Below are 22,718 nucleotides of genomic sequence, written 5' to 3'. Positions count from 1 at the left end.
AGCCTTGACCTCCTGGGCTTGAAAGACCTTCCCACCTCATCCTCCCCAGTGGCTGAGACTACAGGTGCAGGCCAACATGTCCGGCTAATTTTTTTTATTTTTGTAGAGATGGGGTCTCCCTAGGTTGCCCAGGCTGGTCTTGAACTCTTGGGCTCAAGCCGTCCTCCTGCCTCAGTCTCCCAAAGTGCTGGGATTAGGCGTGAGCCACTGTGTCTGGCCCCAGAACCACCCTCTTGCAACCTGAGAAAGACCCTGGCCCAGTCCTAATAGTGTGTCTGAAAAAGTGCCCTTGGGCTCTGGCAAAAAAAAAAGAAAAGAAAAGAAAAAAAGAAAAAGAAAATCCAAACAATTACTAATAGTATTCTCCTCCTCTTCCTTTTAATAAGTTAGGTAACTGAGGCTCAAAGCAGTTAAGGGAGTTACTGATAAGTGGCAAAGCTGGGATGGATTTTTGCTGATAAGCAGTGAAGCTGGGCTTCAAGTCCAATTTTGTCTGCAGAGCCCTGCTCTTTCTGCAGCACCTGCTGCATTCCTACCACCTTCACTGAGCAGAGCATGGGACAGTCATAGCTGCTTTTGCAGCAGTATACCCTCTGTATTTTTAAAGGATATTACTGCACTGGTATATTTCCTTATAATACTCTTCCTTCCTCTGTTCAGAGTGGTTAACTTTGCCTCATTATTATTTCATTGGGCTGAGCTTTAGTGAAACACAGCCTTTAATTTGTTTATTTAACATTCCTGGTCTGCAGTTGCTGATAGAGTATAACTGATTAATTAATTAATTGTAACCTGTCACAGCTTATGCTGGATCATGACAATATTTTAGACACCAATGGGAGCTCAGGCAGAGGCGGGTGGTAATAGACATGTGTCACCAAGCCTGGGCCTGAGCGTAAGGCAGGGGAAGGCGCAAGCTGACATCCCTCAGAGCTGTCCAGAAGAGGGTCTGAGGCTACCCGGGCCTGGCTGGTGCAGGAAGTAGGCAAGCAGCCTCAGCCACACAGAATCCAGCAGAAGTGTTACTGCCCAGTCCAGGCAACTGCTGAGCTTGGTAGAGGCTGTCAGTGGGGAAACCAGCTTGTCCTGGCCTCTTGTGCCTGTGTTTGTACCATCTGTGTGAGCCATGATGATTAATGAAATCATTGATTATTGGTGATCAACTCAATCTTTAGCTCCTTCTCTCTCCTCCTAGGAGGCTGAAAGGGAGAGGCTGGAGCTGAAAATTCCAACCGTGTAATGACTTGATTGGTTCCCCTGACAACCAGCCCAGAATCCTGAGACTATCCAGGAGCCCCCAGCCACTGTCATGTCACTGGCATATAAAAAGACACCTATCACTTTGGAGATCTCAAGAAACTTAGGAGCTGTGTTCCAGGAAACAGGGGCAGAGACTAAATATATCCATTTCTTACGTCACGGTGAGCCATGGCGATGAAACGCAAAGGCTTTGGAACTACCGGGACCTTATTTTGTGGCCTGGTTGTCTGAGCTCTGCCATCAGATACAATTATAAACACCTCTTGACTTCAGTTTCCACATCTAGGAAAGTGAGAATGGTCACACCTGACTTTCAAAAGTTGTTTTGTCAAAGAGCTAAGGTAGGTATTTGTGGCACAGGAGGCACGTGACAAGAGCTGAAAACACATCAATAATTCTTATTATTACTGAAGTCAAAGGGATGCTTAGGAAGCAGGTGATGAGCATGCTGTCCCCAGAGGAACTCAGCTGAGTGGATGCCCTTCCCTTAACCAGGGGTTTTGGAGGCAGTGGAGGAGGAGGATGAGATGACCCGTAAGGTCCCACCTTGCTTGGATATTCTTGGGGTTGAGGGCCAAAATGGTTGCCATCCTGAGTTAGTTGTTCCCCAACATGGTCATGTTGTTATTTTGAATTTATCTATGTATCTGTCTGTCTATTATTATTATTATTGTTGTTGTTGTTGTTATTATTTAGAGACAGAGTCTCACTCTGTCACTGGAGTGCAGTGGCATGACCATAGCTCACTGTAACCTGAAACTTCTGTGCTCAAGGAATTCTTCCACCTCAGCCTCTTGAGTAGCTGAGCATGCCTGACTGTATTTACTTATTTATTTTTTTGGTAATTCTGATCCTTAGGACTGTACCTGGAAAAAATTTGGACCTTGATAAAAAAACAAAGAAGAATAAGACCTTAATTTTTGGTCCACTCTGGACCAGAGTGCAAGTGAGGATGCTGAACTAGAAGTCAGGAGGTTTGAGCTCACTCCTGGGTTTGCCTCCCATGCGGGAGTGTTCTTGCCCAACAGATTCATTTAACCCTTAAGTACCTACTATTATTTAATAAGTACTTATTAACCATTAAGTACCTACTACTATTCATTTAACCATTAAGTAACTACATTAAGTATCTGCTTGTTACTGAGCTGGGCCCTATCATATAGCACTAAGTATTACCATCCGTGCCCTAAAAGAATTTGCTTTTTGTGAGTTTGTGAGTGTCCTCTTATAGACAAGAGCCTGCAGCTGCAGGTGCACAGAGAAGGGAAACATGGACTTATGGGATCTGAAGGGATAATGGCCTTTCTGTCATTGTCCATCCATGCATTGGCCTGGAGAGATGGAGGATGCTCCATGGGGAGATGGCACAAAGTGATTTTAAAAGGTGAGTAGAAATTTTTTAGAAAACAAAGAAGGGGGAGGAAATTTCTCAATGAAGGAATAACAAAAGCAAAAGCTCAAAGGGGCGAGCAGGGAGGAAGAGGTGGGGCTCAAGACAAAGAAATCTCATAGAGAATCCTGCTCTTTGCTGCTGTGTAAGTTCTTTGGGCTATGGCTAGCATGACAGCATTTTTAACTGTGTGCTCCAGGCCTGGTTTCTCCCTATGTCTAAAATCATGTGTGGGTGGTTCTGATGCTTGCTGCATCCCATGGGGACAAAACACAGTATGGAGAAAGGAGGAGATCTTGTTTAGAATTGGGCAAACTCACTTCTCACTGGGGATTCCTCCTCCTTTCTCTCCCAAAGGATACTGGTCTTCAAACTCCAGAACACCTCAAAGAATGTCCCAAACATCAACAACCATAGTTCTCTCCTAGGCTGACCCATGACTTGTCCACCATCTGTCTCTGTGCAACACTTTTAGTTGTATTCTGGGGCTTTGGGTATCATTGTCTTTTTGCAAAACTGGTCCAGAAGTTCCAGGAAAAGATTTCTAAATATGGGTATATCTAAAATGGTCCTAGCCTGAGTGGGCTTGCTTAGGACAGGCAGGAGCTTTCAGGAGCTCCATCCACTCATCCTAGCAAATGGTATAAACCAAGTGACCCACAGCTGGAACCTAGGTGCTTTCTCCTGGTTGAGGTCGAGGCTCTGCCTTCCTCCAGGAATGGGATCTGAAGGGATAATGGCCTTTCTGTCATTGTCCCTAGACCCATGGTCACAGGATTCAGATTTTGCCTACCATGTTCTCCACTATTGGCCCCTCTTGAGCTGTGACGCAACCAATATTCATTTATTCCTGAATTCAACAAATGCTTATGAAAATTCCTATTATGTTGCAGACTATCTTTTGGCATTGGGGACACAGTTGTTGCCCCTGCCTCCATGAGGTTTACTCATATTCCAGTCTCTCCTGGTTTCTCCCCCAAGTGCACACACTGCTTTCTTCTGTCTCTCTGCAAACTTCCCACAGTGTCTGGCCAGCCTGGTGGATCTTTTTTCTCATTTGTCTTAAAAAGTACCTGCTATGTGCCAGATATGTCATTTCCTCTAGTTTTCACCCTAAGCATGCAAGAAAGGAATTACTATTTGACTTTATGGAAATGAAGTGTTTGAGAGGTGACACAACCTCTGTAAAGCCAGAGAGTGTCAGGATAAGTACTTGAACCCTAGAATTATACCCTAAGTCCAGTGTCTACCCAACATGCCCAACTGACTTTTGGCCATCCCTGCTCTGGTCTAGTACTGCTGCCAAAGAAATGACTGTGAATTAGTGTGCTCTGCTGGGGCATTTCTGTCAGGTTTAGGAGAAATGAAGGGTCTTGTTGCAAAATTGCATTTAGTGATCCTGTAATTACCTTCACCCTTGGAAAGAGAATAATGCCAAGATGAGACAGATTTTTCCAGGGCATGGGTTCCTCCTTGGACCCAGCCCCAGCTACGCAGTATGTTGTGTCTGGTTAGGACACACCGGGCTGTCTTCAGATCAAAGCCCAGCCCTGCAGGAACACTGGCTTCTTCTAGTGGCCTGCTTTGTTTATGGGCACAGTGCCTGGCACCAGGTCATTTTATAATAAATATCTGTTGAAGAGTGAATCAAAATGAATGAATAAACTATTTAATTTTTTGTTTTATCACTTTTTACATGGAGGGGCCTTGGGCAAGTAGTTTTATTTCCTTGAGTCTGAGATTTGTCAGCTACAAAGTGACATGTGTACTATACAAAGTTGTTGTGAAGATTAAATGAAATGTGAAAGTACCCAGTTTGGTTCCTAGTATAATGTAGGTACTAAGTGCAGCTTCCCAAAGTCAGGTTCTTGTAGGTCTGGGCAGAGTCCTTTAGATTAGTTCTGTGCTCATTGGTTCACAGGTGTCTGATCCTCTTTGTTTAGCTGTGCTGAAAATGGAGAAATGCAGATGTGACCAGGTGTTCCTGCCACCCCAGCAACTCTGGAAACATGTGCCTTGTCTGTTCTCAGTCTTTCCATCCATGAAACAGACACATGGGCCTTTTATCTAGCGAGCTCCACAGGCAGCATGGTAACCCGTGGCACCACTCAAGACGCTGGAAAGGATGAGCAAAGTTTGTTTTCAGTGTGCTGGGCAGGAGGAAGATGGAAGTGAAAAGGGATTAATTGTATTACCTACTTATCTCTAAGATTTGACCTCTGTTTCTGTTCAAACAATGGTGTTTAGCAATGCTCAGCTAGGCATAAAAGCTCCATCTGCTCCTTGGGTTTTCAGTGGGCAGAGCCTTGTGGGGAGGAGGAGATCACCTTTCGGCCCCACAAATGTGCTTTGCTTTTTTGCTACCTTGAGTGGTTCACCTTGCAGAAACACCAGTGATGGCTCAAGGACCAACTAATTTGTCTTCTGTTTTTTAATGGAAGAGTAGTGAGGCATTTCATGCCAAACATTCCTGGATAGAAACTTGAGTAGGGACAGAGTGGATCCTAAAGATGACAATAATTTTTAAAAATCATTGCTGTATTGGGGGAAAGGTAGCTGATTTTCTTTAGGGCTGCTGCACTAAGGTGAAATATGAAAAGGAACAAATTTTTAAAGTAGGATCAACTCAAAGCATCTAAGTAGCAAAGATTTAGTGCTGATCTACAGTGGGAAAGATATTCTGGAAGGAGCAGAAGTGGCAATGGGAAAGTAAAGGATAATTGAGATGGAATTATCCTTCGGGAGCTCAAGGTCAAGTGAGAGAGACGCATCATGGACAAAATAGAAATACCAGTCGACATGAAATGACCAAGACTGACCTGCACAAGAGGAAGTACAAGAAGTCAAATGGGCTCCTTGGGGAGGCAGGAGAGGTACTTCCTAGGAGCAGCATGGGTTTTGATAGAGAAAAAGGATATAAACATTTGTAAGGGCATGAAGAGGTTGTTTTGGCATGAAAGGCGCTGATTCAGAGAGGGGTCTGGTCATGGGCACTGGTGGGCTCACAGTCAGACTTGCTCAGGGTCAGCGGGGTAGAAAGTCCCAGACTCCAGTTTTCTGCTTTGTCAGTTAGTAGCTGGGTCACCTGGGGCTAGTTGCCCTCCCTTTCAGGACATCAGTTTCCTACTTAAAACCTGAATTTCACGTCTAATTAAAGACCTGCAGTGGTAAAGTGAATGTGAAGACTGGCCCTGGCTCAACAAATGCTCTCCTCCCTCTTTCTTCTGAAATGTCTGAAAATCAATTCCACATGGCCAAAGGCCAATGAGTAAGATAAGGAACGTTCCAGAGCCCTCAGATAGCCCCTGTGTATGACTGGCCAGTGTTACCTGCCTCCTTCCCCCAGAGGGGTGCCTGGGAGTCTTCTAGAGAGGATGACAGCATGAGATGCTGTGGCCACAGCATCCTGTGCATGCAGCATCCTGCCATCCTGTAACCTTTGAACAGAGATCTGACACCCTGCCATGGAGTGAGGGACATGCTGAAACTGCTCCTATTGTAAAAATGTTTTTATAAATGACAAAGAAGCTTCTGCAGAAACATACAGTGGTGGACGGAATAATGGCCCCCTAAGACATCCACGTCTTAATCTCTGGAACTTGCAAATCCCTTACCTCTCATGGCGAAAGGAAGATAAAAATTGTGGATGGAATTTAGGCTGCTAATCATCTGCCCTTAAGAAAGGGAGGTTATCCCGAATTATTTGGGTGGGCCCCGTGTAATCTCAGGGTCCTTCAAAGGGGAAGAGACCACAGATACTGGGTAGTAAAGCAGCATGAGAAAGACCTGACCCCACCTTGCTGCTGTGAAGACGGAGAAAGGGGTCATGAGTGAAGGAATGCAGCATGGGTGGCCTCTAGAAGCTGGAAAAGACAAGGAAACAAATTCTCCCTTACAGCCTCCAGAAAAAAACCCAGCCCTTCTGATACCTTGATTTTAGCCCAGTGAGACCCATGTTGAGATTCTAACCTATTGAACTGTAAGATGATACATTTGTGTTATTTGAAGCTACCAAGTTTAGCGTAATTTGGCATAGTAGTAATAGAGAACCAGTATCCCTACCCTTTACCCCTGATTCTCCTTGAATTCCAATGGGCCCTGTTGTTCATGCACTGACTGATTCACTGATGCCTACGTATATTTATTCATGTACTTTGTACCATAGGTTCCTAATTTTTAAATAGAAATTAATACTAGTAAAACAAAATCTCATAGGATTGAATTAAATAAAACAAATAAAGGCCTTAGTGTATTGACAGGCAGTGTATAAGCCCGTAAGTGTTCATTGTTTCTATTTTAATTTTTCGGGTTATTTAGGCAGCAAACATCTTCCTGGCACTAGGTTTGTGCCAGCTCCATCTGAGCTCAGGCATGGTTCTTGGATAGGGGAAGGGGAGGCAAGAAACGGAAGATGCTTCCTCCCAAACCCCACTCAGTACCTTCTACTTACGTCTCATTGGCCGCCCCTCTCTGCAAGGCAGGCTGGTAGATGTCATTGTTCAGCTGGGCTCATGGCAGCCTTCAAATTAAGTCAGGGTTCTGTTTCTAGGGAGAAAGGGGGCTGGTATTTTAGTGAGGAGTCACTCACAGTTGGATAAGGCTTTGGAACCAAAAGAAGGAAGTTAGAGAGAAAGGGAAAGAACAATTTAGGAAGTACCATTATGTACCCTATTTATATATTGTTCCATTTACCTTCACAGCCACCATACGAGGTCAGTAGTCTTGTTCCCATTTCACTTTGCTAAAACGGGGACGCAAGATCACACAACGGATAGGAGGCAGAGGTGAAACTGAACCACGGACACTGGATGATGAGTTCATGCCCCCTCCTTCCACCGCTGCCTCATCTTAAATGTGTTGGGGACTGCAGACCAACCCAGCAGATAGAAAATCCCACTTCTCCCTGTTTTTCTGCTCTCCAGCTTGACTGCAAGAAGTTGTGTTTAACCCGGCAGGACAAAGACTGTTTTCCCCTGGCCTCTTCACCTCTTCCCTTTCAGAGCTGTGGGAACAGTGTTGCCCTCAGCCCTCACGCTATCCTGGTACCTGGGCAAGTACACCCAACAGGAAGCATCTCATGCAGAGCAAGTGAAAACACAGCAGGCTCTGCTGGAGCAAGTCTTTCAAAAGAAAAGCCCTCTCCATTTTTGGCTCTTAAGAAACCACATGTCTTGCGAACCTTGACTTTGCAGCTTTTCCGGGATCCGGGGGAGCTACCCCCAGTGCTGCCTGGCATGACCCTATTTGCTTTTGCCAGAGCTTTCTTGCATCACTGATGCCTGTTGAGCTTTTCTGTTCACACTTCAAGACAACCTTTTGCTTCCCGAGTGCTCCCTGGACAGCTGACCCCATCTTGCTTGAGCAAATTGTCATGGAAAAACCCTTCAGGTGGCTGAGACACAGGCAAGAGGATCCCCACTGGTGAGTCCACCTGTCTGAGCCAAGACCTGTCATCAGTTGACCTAATTGAATTTGAGGGACATTAATAATTAGACAAACAATGGGCCAGCAAGTAAAATGGGGCCTTTAGCTATCACTGAGAAATAATTAGCCAAATAAAAACTGGTTCAGTGATTAGGCTCTGTATCTGAGGCAAAATCTCTTACAGACAGTTGATGCCCAAGGGTGACTGATGACAGAGAAAAGCCACTGTGTGTATCTCTGGGACCACATAAGGAGGCACAGGCAAGAACTTTATAATGCCTTTTCCTAAATCGCTGCAGGAAGGCAGTTTGGGGATGAACTGCAAGAACCTTAACCAAAGCACTGGTGATGCACCTCTGACTTTGCAACTATAAGAATCTTTCATCCAAACAGCTGTTTTACTAAACATGCACATAAAAAATTTTACTCACAAGTAAGACTGGCATCCTGAACCATCCTCTCCAAGCCTATGTTCACAACCACAGGATGGCCATGATGATTAGCTGAAATGGCTGTGTGTAGTATGCACTGCAGAAATGCAAAATTTATCATATTTTAATGTCCTTGCCCTGTCAACATTTCCTATATGAGAACAGTCAGGTGGTCTGCAGTGTTTCCTGACACTTTCTCTGCATGTTTATTTTCCATGTAGCTGGAGTAGAACCCGAAAGAAGAGAATGGACAAAACGAAGTTGACTTAACTATGAGTCAGGCATTGAGCAAAGGGCTTTATAATCATGATCTGATTACTTCCTTAAAGCAATGCCATTGTATCAAATTTACAGATTAAAAACCTAAGGCTTGTGGAGATTAACAGCCCGCAGCTCATATGTTTAAACTAGGACTCAACCTAGATCTGCTTTACTATGAAGGAAATCCATGTCATTTTTACTAAATCAGTAAGAAACCTCTAATAATCCACATGTTCACCTGTATAAATCTTGAAAAATGGATGCTTCTTGTTGTGCCTTGGAGGCAATACAAAAACCTACCATGACTTACAAATTCTCCGATAAATATTGTTATGTTTGATTAAAATTTTGTTTAAAAAAAACAGTTGCCATGTTTCAATGTTGAAAACTATGCAATATCTGGTGCCTTCCAGTTAAATAGAACATTCAGTTAATCAGGACATCAAATTCCTGAGCATTCCAGATAAAAAAGTTTTCTTTACAAATGTGTAATAAATACAACATGGAGAAGAACTCACAGCCTGTGTTTTGAGAAACACTTTGGAAGAAATGGGACTATACCAAATAATGGATGACAATTGACTTCTTTGCTCTTTTCTGCTCTTTTCTGTCCAATTTCCATCACCTGTCTGGGAGATTGGGAGTGGAATGAAGGAGGATCACTGTCTCTGCTTCACTTTTGCTCTTTATATGTCTGCTGTCTTGATGGGTGGGAGAGGAGGTGGCCCAAGACCCACAAGTCACGGTGGTAACAGAATGTGCTCCAGCCCTCTGGTACCTTTCACTCTCACACTGGTTGTCCTGCCGGGCAAAGAGAAGACTTGAGTTAATCGGCCCATGACCGTCTCTTGGTTGTATCTATTATCTACTGCAGATCCTGCCTTTCTCAAGATGGGACAGTGAAGGAACAAAATGCACATGCATTATTTCATTTCCTCAACACAAATCCCACAGAGTAGGAGTCATTTCACCCAAGCTATAGATAAAGACACTGAGGCTCCAGAAATTTAAGTGACGCATCAATAGCAATATAGCCAGGGAGCAGTGGAGAGGAGCTTTAAATCCAGGCAGTTCATGCTCCAACAGAAATTGAAGTCTCATAAGATCCTACAGGAGGCTATAATACATAGCACTGGTGTGGACCTCCCTTAAAAGAACTGCCCTAGTGGGCAGGGGAGCGATGTCCCGGCTCCACCTATGATCTATGACCTCTGCATCTCTAATAGAAGGAGGCTGTTATTATATCATTCAGAACAGAACTTTACATATTTTTTTAAAAAGTGTTCTTTCCCTCAAACTTTATAAATAAGGCAAAGAGGATTGAGTGATTGAATGTTAACAAAATAAACCCCTCAGAAATAAATGAACATTTCATATTGCGCTTCGTTTCAGTTTCATGAGCTCCAAAATAGCACTTCAAGTGATTAATGTTTTCTTTATTAACCGTAACTAAGCCTGAGCAAAGCCTCTCTCTTTTCTCTAACACGTTTTTTCAGGAGATTGAGGAGGGTAGTTCATTTCTAAAAGTAACCCTTTGGAACCTGCTGTAAGTGGCTCAAGGTAGCAGGGGCAGTATAGACTTTGCTGTCAGGCAGACCTGAGATCGAATCTTGGTCCTGTGACTTTCTGCATGGCCTTGAAAGAACAAGCCTTAGTTCGACATTAGAATATGGGGATATAAATATTAACCTCATAGAACTATGGTAGTCTGCGACATTGGTGGCCCCAGTGAATTGTGCATCCTGGTATTCATGTGCTTTGAAACTGGACTGTGTCTATGGCTTGCTTTAGTTAATAGGATGTGGTGGAACTTCTAAGAGTGCTAAAGTCCAAGTCCTTCTAAAGCCCTAATTCTCAATGGGGATAATTTTCCCCACAAGGGGACATTTGGCAGTGTTGAGAGACACATTTCTATTATCACAATTAGGGAAGTGCTACTGGCATCCAGTGAATGAAGGCCAGGAATATTGCTAAATATTCTACAATGCACAGCCTGGGTATCTACCACCTCCTCCCTCCAACAAATAAGTATGCAACCCAAAATGTCAACATCATGGAGGTGAGAAACCCTGTTCTAAATATTAGGCTGGGTCCTGGTCCTAATTCTCCATGTAGGAAAACAGTTAGTTTGCAGGAGAGATGGTGTGAAGGGGCTGCCTGTAGGTGACAAGGTCATGTTGAGACAAACAGGCCCTGAAACTCCTTGGAGAGAACAACAGAAGCCCAGCCATCCCACTGTCCCAGCTAAGCCCAGCCCACAGCTGTCTCACCAGATGAATGCAGTCAGTAAGTGATCAGCAGCAAGACCTGCAGAAGAACTGTTCAGCTGAGCCCAGCCAGTTTTTAGAAACGTGAACAGAATTTAAATGTTTGTTGTTGTCATTGTCTTAAACCAACTTTGGAGTGGTTTGTCACACATCAGTAGATAACTAAAAGAGCATACCTTAAAGAAACTGTGAGGTGTCAATAAACATTAGATTCCTTCTGCAAGGAATGCTGTGGTGTATCACTGAGATGCACTCTTCAGGACTGAGGCTCTTATCCCACCAGCAGCTGATAATATTAGCAGCTGACAGTTCACAGCTGAGTGCCTTGCTAAGGTTTGCTTTTAGCTGAAGAGAGTTGCCTCACCTAAACTCACTGTCCTTTCCCTGGGGCAGCCGCCTCCAATGACTGGTCCATGTAGTTGAGAAGAAAGGCCCTTGCCTCAAAACAGAACAATAACAAAGAGCCATCCCAGTTATAGAGTTCCCCAGGGCCATTGGTGAGTTGGCAACTGTTAAACACCTCTGTTTTCCAGCTCCAGAGTTCTTCACCACCTCCAGGTCTTGATCTTGAGGGAAGCCCCAAGAATCTCCTGTATGCAAATCTTATTTCCCAGGGAACTGGACTTGGAATGCTTTCTTCCTCCTTGTCTTCCACCTAGAAGTTTTTACCTTAAGACCCTCAAGACACAAGGTAGTTTGGCCAAGAGCTCTGTCCTTGGATGCTCAATCAAGCTGCAGTCTCTCCTCCATCCCTGGGTTTCAGTCTTTGTCAGGTACCAGTTGCCTGGACAATAAAGAAAGAAGCAATAACTCTTGCCCTAAGCTCAAAGAGAGATTCAGAAATTTAACTGTATCTCTGGGAAACTTTTAAATAGAAAAGAAACACAAAGAAATATATTAATCTTTACCAGAAATGCAAGAAGTGTGAATTAAATTCACCTTGAGATACCATTTTGCACTGACTAAATTAGCAGAACAAAGTAAAAATATATTCAAATACACATTGCTGGTGACATTATGGTGAACACTGGGCCCTCTTAATCTGCTGATTTAAATATAAATTTCTTAACACTAGGAGAAAGCAATATGGCAACACAGTGGAAGCCACAAATGTGTTCTTGCCCTTTGGCTCATCAATGGTATTATGAGAATCTATCTGAATAAATTTGTCTAAGAGAAGATTCAGGATTTAAATTATGATATCTTAAATTCCACCGGGCTGAAAACCATGTATGTAGTGTCCATAAATATGTAGTGGATAACAAAAAGCTGGAGCATAGAACTGGAAGATTGACAGCTATGTATTGCATTAGAAAAGCAACTGGAATTGAACATTCTACAGTAGTCCCCCTTGTCCTCAGTTTCACTTTCTCTGGTTTCAGTTACTCACGGTCAAGCTTGGTCTGGAAATATTAGGAAAATTCCAGAAATGAACAATTCATAAGTTTTAATTTGCACACCATTCTAAGTCATGTGATGAACTCTCATGCTGTCCTGCTCTGTCCTGCCCGGGATGTGCATCAGTCCTTTGTCTAGTACATCCACGCTATGGACCCCACTGTCCAGCATATCCGTGCTATAGATGCCTCCCACCCGTGAGTCACGTAGGAGCTGTCTAGGTAACCAGGCCAACTGCCACCATATCACAGTGCTTATGTTCAGGTAATCCTATTTTACTTAATATTTGCCCCAAAGTGCAAGAGTAGTGATGTTGGCATATTGTTATACATATTCTATTTTATTATGAGTTAGTGTTAATCTCTTACTGTGCCTAATTTCTAAATTATACTTTTTCCTAGGCCATGTATGTATAGAAAAAAAACATAGTGCAGATATGGTTCAGTACTACCCATGGTTTCAAGCATCTACTGGGGATCTTAGAATGTGTGCGCTGCTGTTAAGGGGGACTGTTCTATCTCAATGCTTTTCAAAGCTTTGTCTTCTAACAACATCCAGATATCTGGGGCATTATTAACAAGTATAATCCTGACCCTGACCTCAAATCTCAAGAAATAGTTTATGTGAGTTGGGCCTGGGGACCTGCATTTTAAATACATTCTCTAGGTGTCCTTGTGCTCCCAAGTATGACTGCCCTGTATTGAAACTGTTGCTTTATGCCTTTTTGAGGGGCATAGAATCAGTAGGGATATTATCTTTTCAAATTTGCTATAGTTATTTTGTTATTATGTGTTCACAATTGTGAGGAGGGAAAAAAGTGTAATTTTCCTTGAGCACGCCAAAGAAAAGTCATTTTAATTATAGATGTCTTAATAGTCCCCCATTAAGGTGCATAGCTTAACCTCATCTATGTGGGTAGGTTAAGTATCAAGAGAGAAAAGTCTTGCACTAAGTAAAGGACACTCTTATCATTATTAATCTTCCTGGTAATAGATATTGATGATATATTTAAGGATCTTTTCTTATTAACCATTCCAAAGCCCCCTTGGTTCTGTTTCTAGCACTCTTCTGGCTCCTGCCTTGTGGAGGCTGGGATGCCTAATATACAGTTAGAGCTCTGTCATTGGTTTTAGGGAGAGTTTTTCTGAAGGCTAAAGCAAAGACATTAAATCCCAAAGCTTAAAAATATTGTCCTCTTAATCTGGAGAGAGGAACACGCATATGAGACAAATGCCCACTTCAGGGTGGAACTCGGAAGACAGATGGAAACATTAGATTTTGAGTAGCCCACGGCACCCCCTCCTTGCCCGGTAGAGCCATTAGCACAACTAAAATAGCTGTAATAAAAGTAATGCATATCTCTGTCTTAAGAATTTATTCCAATGACTATTTAACCATGTGCTAGCCTAGTAGACTTCCTGGTCTTTAAAGAAAAAAAAAATCTTCTGGCTTTAGCAAAAATATCTTTAACTCCAAATTCTGTACCAGAGGAATATTGGAAAGGGAGACTTTTCAAAGGTGAGCTCTTGATGCCAATTTGTGTTCACCTGATAACGAGCCCAATTACTGATTGGAAGAAGCAAGAGAGAGGATTAGAATGCAGGTATGTGTGCATATTTGTGCATTTGTGCATGTGTGCATGCATACACACACACACACACCCAAAAGCCTCAAATAGGCAAATAATTCATACAGTGAAGAAATATTACAGGGTTGTAGAAGGCATATATTGATGCTGATGAAGCCGATGACAGAGGTAGAAATTCCTCTTTTATTCCTTGTCGTGACTGAAGAAGATGAAACAAAAATCTGCTCTTGGTTTCATGTGAGGGACCAGATCATGGGGGAACTGAATGACGATAGTGGCTTTGACTTAAAATGAAGTTGTACAAACCTCGGAGACCAGAGAAGTCTCAAACATTTTGGTTTTCTTAATCAAAGAAATATGTAAAGATTATTAAAGGACATTCTAATTAAGATTGATTCCTAAAATTGAGATTTCACCAAGTGGTTTAAGGCTAAAAAGAAATGGAAAAAGGTACTCAACGCAGTCTCAGGTTTTTTTCTTCAAATTTTGCCCTGTTTTATTAGTATTTAAGTAGTACCTCTAAGTATTGCCAGTTAAGATAATTATAACTAAATTTCATAACTGAAAATTACACTTTTACTTTTAAATTAAACCACATAGTTGATTTAAAAACTCATGCTTATTTCTGAATATCTGGTAAAATGTGTGTTTTGCAATTTAGACTATGCATCTCATAAGTAACACCTTGCTACTCATATGAAAAATCAGAAACTGGAACACCAAAATCAAGTGAGGACAGTCATGCCACAGTAGTGTTGAACTTTTCAGGTCATTTACATATATGCCTATGCATGTATGCATGTCTGTCTTTTCTTCCTTATTCTAAGAGAAATCAAGATTCTTTATAAATATGGATTTCTATGGCATAGTGTTTTGCAAACATACAATCTGACTGAATATTAATAATATCTGTTAAACCTAGAGGGCTATAAATATCATTCATTGAATTTGGTTCTGCATTAGCTATATGTCTGAAATATTTTCCTACTAAAAGCAAATACAGAAGCAGCAACATTACATGGTCCGGGACATATATTAATATGTGGTAGGTGTACGTGTGTGTGTGTGTGTGTGTGTGTATCTCAGAGGTAGTAGATAGAATGTTCTTTTATAGAGATGAGCAAACATTTCTGTAAAGGTCCAGATAGTAGATATGTTCAACTTGGTGGGGCATAAGGTGGTCTCCGTTGCATCTACCCAACTCTGCCATTATAGCCTGAAAGCAGCCCTAGACAGTACATTAAAGACTGAGTGTGGCTGTGTTCCAATAAAACTTTATTTACAAACACAGGTGGTGGGCCAGAGTTGGTCCTTAGTCTGCCAATCCCTGGTTTAGAGGGTAAACCAGGTAGTGTATCATTAGAATTATTTTTTCACACTCAGTATTTTGCCTATGGAGATGTGAGACCCAGAAAAGTAAAATGACTTGCCCCAAGACACACAGCAAAGCCAGGGCCAGAGTCCAGATTTCCATGATGTCCCTTGATCCCCTTAACACAGAGTAGAAGCCAAAGTGATGGCTCACTCCACAGGCGGCGGGAAGGGCGCCATAAGAGAGAACGAAGACCGTCTCCTGCTGACAGTAACTGGGGCGTGCCTGTGTTTTGCCCGTGGTTTCTTGATTGGTTGGTTTTTAATGGCAGAAGAACCACCAAGCAGGGAGGCTCCTGGATCTGCCACTGCACTTAGCTCTGTAGCCTTGAAGCAAATCATTTCTCTACCCTGAGCTTCATTTTCTGTAATCTGTAAAATGAGGGCTTTAACTTGATAATCTGAATTCCATTTTGTTCTCAAATTTTATGGTTTTTTTAGTGTATTTCTTCCAGTTCAGCATTTTCCCTGTCAATTCACATTGATTCACTGGTGGGCTAAAACTTAACCAGGTCTTGGGTGCAGAGAGGCCTGAAGTTAGTGGCCCTGGGTGCAGAGAGGCCTGAAGTTGGTAGCCCCACCTGAGTGCTATACACCAGGTCACAGATTTCTGTGCTTACCAGGATACCTACTACTACCACCTTTCTGGAGCATCCCAGGAACTCTGATGACCTCATTGTTTCTTGGGTCCAGAGTTGATTACCATAATAAAGGTACTTACCTGCTCACAAAGCCTTTCTGTTTTTGGCTGTGAACTGCTGAGCTGGGTGTTTTACCAACTCACTGGTCTTGCTCATAGATTTATCTATCCCCTTAGAATCCCTACCTCTCACTGAACTTCTGCACAGTAAGCATTTTTATAAGAAACCATGCCCTGGTTTCAATATATGCAAGGCGAGGCAGGATAAGGCCCTCCTGTGGAGTTATTCTGGGTGAATGTATTATTGCCAGCCATTGGCACATTTCTTCCAAGGGGACTTAACATTGTCCTTTCTCTCTCCAGGACCTCCTCCATTTTAGTTCAATTTTATCCCTAGAAAATGCGGTGTAGGAAACAGAGCACTGGGCTGAGTCGAGAGACCTGGATTCAAATCCTGATGGCAGTCCTTTAACCTTTCTCCCAGCTTCCCAGCTGAACACTAGCGAAGGCAGCCTCTTCCTCATCTTCCACAGCCCATTGCAACAGATCTGAGTTCTGGTTTTACATGGGAATAACCAGGGATGTAAAAAGAATTCAGACTCTTGAGCTCCTCCCCAGATCCATTGAATCAGAGCCTCTGGGGTTGGTGCCCAGGCACTGACTGTTACTAAATGCTCCCCAGGTAATTTTAGTGAGCCACGAGGCTCGAGTCACAAGATGTAATAGACTAAATAATATCAATATGAATGCACCTTCAAAAAGGCCCATATCAATGTGTTGTCCTATTATTTTTGTTGGTATTTCTATTTAAAAGAAAAATATCAAAATTCTATACAAATAAATCCCAAGTAAAATTAAAAACAAAAACAAAAACAAAAATGAGAACAAAATGAAGCAGCCTATTCTCCAGCCCATTTTGGTTCTTTGAGGTTTCCCTTGAGATATACAACCTTTTGAGACTGAAATTAGGGTCCAGGCTGGATGCAGTGGCTCATGCTATAATCCAGCACTTGGGGAGGCCGAGGTGAGAGGATTGCTTGAGTCCAGGAGTTCAATACCGGCCTGTGCAACATAGTGAGACCCTGTCTCTACAAATAATAAACAAAATTAGCTGAGCATTGTGGTGCATGTCTATAGCCCCAGCTATTTACGAGGTTGAGGAGGGAGGATCACTTGAGCCCAGGGAAGTTGAGGCTGCAGTGAGTCAAGATCACAGTGCTGCACTACAGCCTGAGTGACAGACAGAGCAAGATCCTGTCTCAAAAAAAGAAAAAAAAAAGAAAAAGAAAAGAAAAGAAATTAGGGTTTGGTAACACCTACCCAACAGCCCAAGGGACTGGATTGAATGTGCTGCCATTTATTTCATCCTGTGGAAACCCTGAGCAATGTTGTTGGTGGCCCCATTTTGTAAGGGAAGCATCTAATGCTTGGGGAGGCAAATTGCTTTGCAGACATTCCCATAACTAGGAAATGGGAGTGATGGGAACAAACATCAGAGTCAAGGGCTCTTTGAATTACATCTTAGCTGCTCCCTGATCCTACCAGACAAAGCTGAAATCACCATCACTTTAAGTCGCAGATGACAAGTGAATAACCCTAATGATGGCAGTAGTATCACATTATCATCTTTCATGTTGTCAACTCTCCAAGATACTTTCTCATCTTTTGTATTTTAGAGGATCATCTTATTGAAATCACAACCTCAGGCAGTGACTAAAAGGCTGTCCTCCATTTAAAGGTGGGTGGAATTTCAAATGTTTTAATAAGAAATTTCCCAAGGAACAAATGATGTAGACATGTAGCAAGTGGGTTCTTGCTATCCCATTATAACCCTGTCCAATGCTGAGGAGGAGGCTGAATCTGTGACTGGTCAAGACCCCAGCAGTGGAAACGAATTTACCAAGTGATGTAGCAATTCCACTCCTAGGTGTCTACCCAAGATAAATAAAAACATTTGTTCATATGCCTTTGCATCCTTACAGCTTAGCTCCCACTTATGAGTGAGAACATACAATGTTTGGTTTTCCATTCCTGAGTTACTTAGCACAGAATAGTAGTCTTCTGTCCATCCAGGTTGCTGCAAATGCCATTAATTCATTTCTTTTTATGACTGAGTATTATTCCATTGTATGTATATATACCACAATTTCTTTATCCACTCGTGGATTGATGGACATTTGGGCTGACACGATGGATTTTGGGGACTTTGGGGAAAGGGTGGTAGGGGGTGAGGGGTAAAAGACTACAAATTGGGTTCAGTGCATACTGCTCAGGTAATGGGTGCACCAAAATCTCACAAATCACCACTAAAGAACTTACTCATGTAACCTGTCTCCAAAACACTATGGAAATAAAAAATTAAAAAAGAAAAACAAAAACAAAAACATACGTTCAAAATGCTTGTACATGAAAGTTCATAGCAGCATTATTTATTATAGCCACAAAGGTAAACAACACAAACATCCTTCAACAAGTGAATGAGCAAACAGAATGTGGTGTATTTGTACAATGGAATATTATTTGGGCATATAAAGAAATGAAGTGCTGACGTATATTACAACATGGATGAATCTCAAAAAAAATTATGCTAACTGAGAAAAACCAGATGCAGAAGACTACATAATATATCATTCCATTTATACAAAATGTTCAGAAAAGGCAAATCTATAGAGACAGAAAAGAGATCAGTGGTTCTCTGGAACTTCCAGGGGATGGGAACAGAGATTAATTACAAACGAGCATAATATCTTAAACTGAGAAATGTTCTAAAATGGAATTGTGATAATTTTTATTTTTATTTTTTGTGAATTTGGAGGGTCCCCCTATAGGGGTAGGACAGCAAGGTCACTATGACTCAGAATTCGACTTCTCCTTTTCTCACCAAGATATTTTGGCAGAACATCCAGAGAAGATCTAGCCCATGAGGAATTGCACCAGAAACCAGATTCAAGAGACTGAAATGTAAACCAAATTCCACCTCATAAATTGCTATAAAGAAGCCTACCTTCCCAGAAGCAAAAATGCTCATGCCATCCTACCAGGACCCCAGCTTTCTGCACTGAGTATTTGGGAGATCATCTGTAGCTTATTTTCTGGGTATGGAGGAAGAGCACAGAGTAAGGGATGTTTCACACCAGCCACCCAAGAGGCCTGTGAACAAACCAGCCTTTTACTAGAGATGGCCCTTTATGGAGCACTTAGCTGCTTCCCAAATTCAGTGAGTCTTGACGAGGACACTGCAGGTGAATGACTGCCAAGTCTATTTCCTTCCTTCCCCTTTCACCATGCTCCATTCAGACAACCTGCTTTTTGTTTGAGCAGTCTTTCTCCAGCCAGGATACCACGCAATGTTTTAGGTTTCTTTATTCTTATGTACTATGACCTTACAGATCTGTCTTGAAATTTTGGTGTTTTTGTGCTGACATACCTTCTGAGAGTAAGATGCGACCAGACAGCTGACACTCCCATTACTGGTTCAAAGACCTTGTTCTCTTGGATTCTGAAGATGCTCGCCACTCCTGTGGACTGATGCAGGGTAGAGACATTAGCTTGAACCTCATAAACTCCCTATTCTCTTCAATACAACGTGAACAAACAGCTGACTTTTCTCAAAATGTGTTCAGTACTAGAATACATGGCATTCTCCCTTCACATGAAACTCAAATCATTCCAGTTTACTTCTGCTTCTTCCTCTGGGAAGTGGATACAAACGTAGGATGGACCTTGGTCATCGACATGCTCCAGATATCTCAGTCGCAACGCCTGGGTAAGTGGGCAATTGTAGAGTGGGCCTTCCTCACTTGTAAATGTCATATCAATTCTGTCCCCTCCTTGAACTGCAGGAACTCGGACTGGATGGTGGCTGGGCTGTTTGCATCTGTCTATACAATTGCTGGGCTTTGGTTGCTCTTTGGAAAAAAACATCTACTGACAGAGTTGTCTCACAGCTCTACCCTTAATCCCCACCTTAGCCCGAACCATAGATCTATCATGAATCCTAGTCTTAGACTTGAATGAACACCAATCTAAAATGCACTTAGCTTGATGGCTGGCACAGTTTCACTTCTAAGGTTATTATTTCACCTTGAGCAACTTCCTTTATTTTATCCCAACCCTCACGGTATTAATCCTATCTTTAGGTTTAATTTTAAAATCACTTCCATTTGTTGATGCCTAGTGTGTCTCATGTAAGAATCATCTCTCATCTACTTAGCAATCAGCTAACATCCATGATAAATAAATATATATATAATGAAAACATAAATATGATGGAGATATATGACATAAATCATCATTTTCTCTATTTGCTGTGTATGTATCTTGTATCATCTACCTACCTATATCTAATCTAGAGTTTTTCAGTATCAGTATCAGGTGTCAGTACTACTGGCATTTTGAACTGAATAATTCTGAGGGTGGGGGATACCATCCTGTGTATTTTAGGGTATGTAGCAGCATCCTGGGCCTCTATCTACTAGATTTTGGTAGCGATATTCCCCCCGCTCCAAATTGTGACAATCACAAATATCTCCAAACAATGCCAAATGTCCCTGTGAGGTGGGGAGGAACTGATCTAATTTATCATCTGTTCACTTATTTTACCTGGATAAATGTAAAAATGTTCAGAAAGCACAGAGTAGAAATTATTATTCCCATCTTGCAGATGAAGAAACTGAGACTGAGAGTTTTGGTGACTGGCACACGGTTACATAAGTATTAAGAGATGGCACAGAATTGCAAAAGTAGATTTTCCTTATCAAAAAAAATCCATGTCCTTTCTATGATACTAGGCTATTTTAAATTAAACATAATGCTACATTTTATCCTCAATGCCATCATTCTCCTTTATTCTCAATTTAAAATCATCCTCACACTTAATTCTGACTCTCGAGAAACATATGTCTTCCAGCCAAAACATATGTAAATGTATTTAAACCCCAAACCCTCTTTGTAAAAAAATGTATTTTAGATTCAGAAGCACACATGCAGGTTACATGGATATATGACACAATGGTGGAGTTTGGGCTTTAAGTACTCATCACTCAAATGGTGACTATTTTATAAAATCCCATCCTCCACTCAAGACTTAACCTTATTTCCAATCCCAATTCTTGGTGACACAATTGCTTCCTCAATTTTGTTTCCTATGATCCGGGACAATGAGGATGTTAGCTGAGAAGAGGGAGTCCTGAAATGCCAGTTAACCCAGCAGAACTTGATGAGCTCACTTACAGCCAGGGACATGGTTTCTCAGGTATACAGTTCCATTGTAAAGGAGACAGTGGGTTTCTTCTCCTCTGTGGATCCACTGAGTAAGTATGCATATAGAGGCTGGCCTGCTACAAACCCCTGAAGTTGGGTTATCTGGAAATTCTAATAATAGAATGTATCTATATGCACTTTTCCATGATGGGCTGGAACTTATAAATTTAACTTTTGAGAAACTGAGCGCGATGGCCTGAGTGTGTCCCCCAAATTTTATATGTTGAAACTCAACTGCCAGTGTGGTAGCGTTAAGAGGGGCCCTTCAGGAGGCAGTGAAATCATGAGAGCAGAACTCCGAGATAGGATTAGGGTCCTTATAAAAGAGACTGAAGGAGTGGGTTCATCCTCTTCTATTTCTTCTGTCACATGAGGACATGGTGCTCAAGACCCCATCTTGGAAGCAGAGTCCTGGCCCTCAGCAGACACGGAACCTGCCAGAACCTTGATCTTCAACTTAGTCATAGAAATAAATAAGACATTTTTATTATTATATTATTTCTATTATTATTGTATTAGAAATAAATCCATTAAAATTATTATAAATTATCCAGTCTTGGGTATTTTGTTACAGCGGCACATCCAGATGAAGACACTCAACACATGAAAAAAGGGACTTTTAACTGATCTGCTGGCTTCTCAGAGTCTGACATTTTGGTTCAGCTTTTACACGGTAATTTTGATTTCTGCCCCAGTGCCCTGATGTCCATTAGATGGCTGACAGCTTCAGGTCTTCATGTCCAGAATTCAAACAGGGGGAGACATTGTTTTATAGCAATTAACAGTGATGCTTTGAAGGGATGGCAACAAGCTGAAAAAAAGTTAATTGAAAATATAACCTTTAAATAAAAATACTCAGACCTTACGCTTCCATTCGTAAGCAGCTGATGCTGTCTGTGCACATTCTGTTGTATTATTTAAGTATTTTCTACACCATTTCTGATTAATACAGCAGTGCTATTTTCCGGTCCAGTCTCCTTAATAAATATATGTGTCAAATATCTGTTTCCTCCCCTGAATGCAAAGACTTTTAATTCCCCTTGTTTGCATGTGCTAACTGGTTGCATAACGAGATTAACAGCTCTGTCTTTTTTTCCTGCTGCAGATTTTATAAGAAAAGCCAGTGGGCTCCCAGACAAAGTTAAAAAGGTATCTTCTTTAATTTTGCATATTGTTAGCTGCAATCCGGTTGCTAATGTTTGTTTTATTTCCATCTGTCAAAAGCAATGCCAGAATAGGTTGTGTTTGCCTTGAGTTGGCTCAATTAATCCTCCGCTGGAAACAGTTCTGTCATTTCATGTTTGGTTAAGGACCTGATTCAGTGGCTCCCAAACTGAGAGCTCATCTCTGCCAATAGCAGCCAGTGTATGTTTTACTACAAATTTATGGGAATATCCACTTGACAAAGACAAAAGAGAAAGGCGGG

At 41.9% G+C, this 22,718-nt stretch overlaps 1 long non-coding RNA gene across 1 annotated transcript; it reads left to right on the top strand.

The window, feature by feature from the left end:
- Positions 1-1,322: 1,322 nt before the first annotated feature.
- Positions 1,323-21,747, top strand: LOC117088777. Its single transcript, XR_004439318.1, has 4 exons — positions 1,323-1,601; positions 17,707-17,768; positions 18,916-21,342; positions 21,667-21,747. It is a non-coding gene; the product is annotated as an uncharacterized LOC117088777 (long non-coding RNA).
- The last annotated feature ends 971 nt before the right edge of the window (positions 21,748-22,718 follow it).

The sequence above is a fragment of the Trachypithecus francoisi genome, unplaced genomic scaffold (assembly GCF_009764315.1).
Source record: "Trachypithecus francoisi isolate TF-2019V2 unplaced genomic scaffold, Tfra_2.0 Lachesis_group10, whole genome shotgun sequence".
In the NCBI taxonomy this organism is placed as follows: Eukaryota; Metazoa; Chordata; class Mammalia; order Primates; family Cercopithecidae; genus Trachypithecus; species Trachypithecus francoisi.
This window is presented reverse-complemented; position numbering and strand designations above follow the sequence as displayed.